We start from the raw sequence: 4,052 nt of genomic DNA on the forward strand, positions 1-4,052 counted from the left end.
TATATTATTTTACCCTAAAATAATATAACTATTCCACAAAGTAAACAAATATTCATACAAGTGTCTTAATATAAAATATATATTCTAAATATATATTTACCCATTTTTATTTACAAAAACCAACCTCCGATATTTTGTATTTTTGTAACAAAACCTTTGGCAAAGTTTATATTGAAAAACATAGTTTAAAATATACTTGTAAACACTTGTTAGAAAATATTTTCTAAGTGTTGGAATTTTTAGAAAATTTCGCCATAGTTTCCTTTGTAAGTGGAGGTGTCCATGCTATTTAGCATATCATTTTTTTTTTCAAAAATCCTCCAAACAATCAACAACATATCACTAAACAATATTACACTTACCAAGTGCAAAAACTATATATTTACAAAATAACATGAACTTGATTTTTCACAAAAATGTGTAGTAACTTGGTAAAGTATTTAGTAGCCTTTGTTACCCTCTAAAGTGTGTTTATTTCCTTAAAAATCTCATTCTTAAAGAATTTAAGTGTTTACAACTTGTAAACTCATTTTGCAAAAAATGTTTATTTATAACATCTTCTTGTTTTAAAAGTATTTCTACACTTGTTTTGTCACTAAAAATAGTGTAGGTTTAATAAAATCACGATCTTTCAAAAATCATCTTTTAAAACTTGGTTCTTTTAGAAAATCATTCACAAGTCTTAGATTTACAAGTTTACTAGTTCACTTTATTTGTCATTTTGCAAGAAATCATTTTACTTTCAAGTTCATGTTTAATCTAGAAGATGATTATTTCATGTAAACACATAATCATCTCCTAACTTGCTAAATCATGTTTTTAATCATAATCTAGCAAGTTCCATGTAATGATCAACATCAATATCTCTAGTAATCAACAAGCAACATCATCCATATGCTAATCAACATCATTCTATCCATATTTCATCTTATTTAAACTTTATATTCAAGCTTTAAGTTTATGTTCTTTAGTGTTCTTATGATTCTCATCACGGTATATCTTTTAACTACTAAAAACATGAAGTAAACAAAGATCAAAGAAGCCTAACTACTAGCTTGAAGCTAGGGAAGAAAGGAGAAAAAGAAGTGGATAAAAGCTTGTGGTGGAGGTCCTTCAAGATCCGTGAGTTCCACACTTCCTTAGACACCTTGTAACACATTTGAGAACACTTGGATTTGATGGAGGATGATCGAAAATGGATGTAGTGTGGAGGGGATGTTCGGCCGAAGCTTTTATGAGGGAGAGGAGAGAGTGTGGTGGTGATGAAGTGGTGATGCTTATGTTACTTATAATCTCATATAGTTCTATTATCCACAGGTTAAAGTGTCTAAAGAAGTAGATACAAGATCCATCACAATCCCAATGAAAGATTATGGAAGATTATATGGGGATTATGTAAATCTTGGAGTGGGGGCCACAAGTGAGCCGTAAATCATCAAAGGGGGGGGGGGGTTAAAATGTAAGTTTGATGGTAAGTTGGTTAAATAGTGGAGGTGTTAAGTGTAAGTCTAGTGTTTAGTGTGCATCATGCTTTATGTAGAATGTTTAAGTGTTCGGGAACCATAACTAGCGCAGAAAAATAAAAACAATGCTTTTAGCAATATTTTAGTGTTCCGGGTAATGTCCGGTTGTTCGGTTAGATACCGATCCGTTAAAGTGCTAAGTTATACCGTATAGTGTCTTCTATGTAACTTTTTGTGACACATTTAATTCCCAACACTTAGGAAAGCATACAGGACCATTTTGCCATATTTTTGCACATTACTAGCATGTTAAAATGCTGAATTTTGATGATTAATGTAGAATTCTGCACTTTGAGTGGGTTTTAGGCACTTTCCGGCACTTAAATTATCACCTAGTGACGCAGTTATATGGTCCTTACTTCCCTACACTCCATACTAGTGTAGTACCTTGTCTCTGGCTCATACTGGGCCTCAAAACATTGTCTGTCTATGTACTGGCACTGTCAGTATATTTCTGAGTTATCCGCTAACTGTGCTAACTGTGTTTTGTGCATCATGTATGTCTCTAAAGTCTGTATGTAATAAATGGTGTGACAGTATGAAATGTGATGCACATGTATGTATGATACAGAAATCATAAAGCAGTTTAAATCATCAGTTGTAATTAAGCACAGTCATTAAGCACAAATTAATAATTAATTAATTGTACGGATACCTGTAACTATGAGGGTTGTCACATTCTCCCCCTGTTAAGAAAATTTTGTCCCGAAATTTTAGTTCTGCTACTAGATGCAGAGGTCTTGGGGAATAAATGTGGGTATTTTTCTTTCATGCGATCTTCACGCTCCCAAGCGAATTCTGGGCCATGTCGAGCATTCCATCGAACCTTGACGAGTTTGACACTACTCCGTCGTGTCTTATTAACCTTCCAATCAGTAACCTCAACGGGTTCTTCAGTAAAGTGGAGTGTGTCATCAATATGAACTTCGTCGGTAGGAATGACCACTGTTTCTTGAGTTGGACTCTTTTTTAGATTTGATACATGAAATGTATCATGAACGCCATTCAGTTCAACAGTTAAATCCAACTTGTATGCTACAAGACCAATCCTTTTCAGGATTTTAAATGGACCAATGTATCTGGGGTTCAACTTCCCCCGCTTCCCAAAGCGTGCCACACCCTTCCAGGGTGAAACCTTCAACAAAACCATATCTCCTACCTCAAATTCCAGAGGTTTCCTTCTTCGATCCGCATAACTCTTTTGCCGTTCACGAGCCGCTTTAATGCACTCTCGGATCTGGAAAATCTTGTCTGTTGTCTCTTGAACCAATTCCAGGCCAACAAGTTCTCTATCACCCGCGTCAGCCCAGCATAAAGGTGATCGACACTTGCGTCCATAGAGAGCTTCGAACGGTGCGGCCTGAATGCTTGCATGATAACTATTATTGTATGAAAATTCAACCAATGGTAGGTGAGTGTCCCAACTTCCACCTAAATCCATTACGCAAGCTCGCAGCATGTCTTCCAACGTTTGAATCGTTCGTTTGCTCTGTCCGTCTGTCTGTGGATGAAAGGCAGTACTCAGATTCAGCTGAGAACCAAAGGCTTCTTGGAAGGATTGCCAAATTCTTGATACAAACCTTCCATCTCTATCAGAAATAATTGAGAGAGGCAGTCCATGTCGTGCAACAATCTCTCTCAGGTATAGCTCAGCTAGCTTACTCATGTTGCCTTTCTCCTTGATTGCTAAAAAGTGTGCAGATTTCATTAAATGGTATACGATTACCCAAATCGTATCATGACCTTTGGGCGTCCTTGGCAATTTCGTTTTGAAGTCCATCGAAATCTGCTCCCATTTCCATTTGGGTACTTCAGGTTGTTGCAGAAGACCTGAAGGCTTCTAGTATTCGGCCTTTACCTTGGCGCAAGTTAAACATTTGTCAACATATATCGCAACATCGCCTTTCATCCTCGGCCACCAGTAGAAATCCTTTAAATCTTGGTACATTTTGTCCGATCCTGGATGGATCGAGTACCGTGACTTGTGAGCTTCGTCAAAAATAACATTTCTCAAACCACCAAACAAGGGAACCCAAATTTGTTTCATGAAGCATAACGTTCCTTCCTCATTTGGCACCAACTGCTTCTCCATCCCACGGAGATATTCATTCTCAATATTCATTTCCTTGAGAGCTTCTCTCTGCATGGTTCGAATGCGCAACAAGAGGTCCGTTTGAACAATCATTTCCAAAGCCTTAACCCTTATGGGCTTAATCCTTTCCTTTTGACTCAGGGCATCGACGACCACATTCGCCTTCCCTGGGTGATACTTAATCTCACAATCACAATCATTTAATAGCTCAACCCAGTGTCTCTGTCTCATGTTAAGCTCTTTCTGGTCGAAGATATGTTGCAGGCTCTTGTGATCAGTAAAGATTGTACATCGCGTGCCATACAAGTAATGTCGCCAGATCTTTAAAGCAAATACCACTGCGCCCAATTCCAAATCATGCGTGGTGTAATTCTTCTCGTGGACCTTTAACTGGCGAGAAGCCTTCTGACACTGCATAAGTACACATCCCAAGCCTT

The sequence above is a fragment of the Helianthus annuus genome, chromosome 16, assembly GCF_002127325.2.
Source record: "Helianthus annuus cultivar XRQ/B chromosome 16, HanXRQr2.0-SUNRISE, whole genome shotgun sequence".
Lineage (NCBI taxonomy): Eukaryota > Viridiplantae > Streptophyta > Magnoliopsida > Asterales > Asteraceae > Helianthus > Helianthus annuus.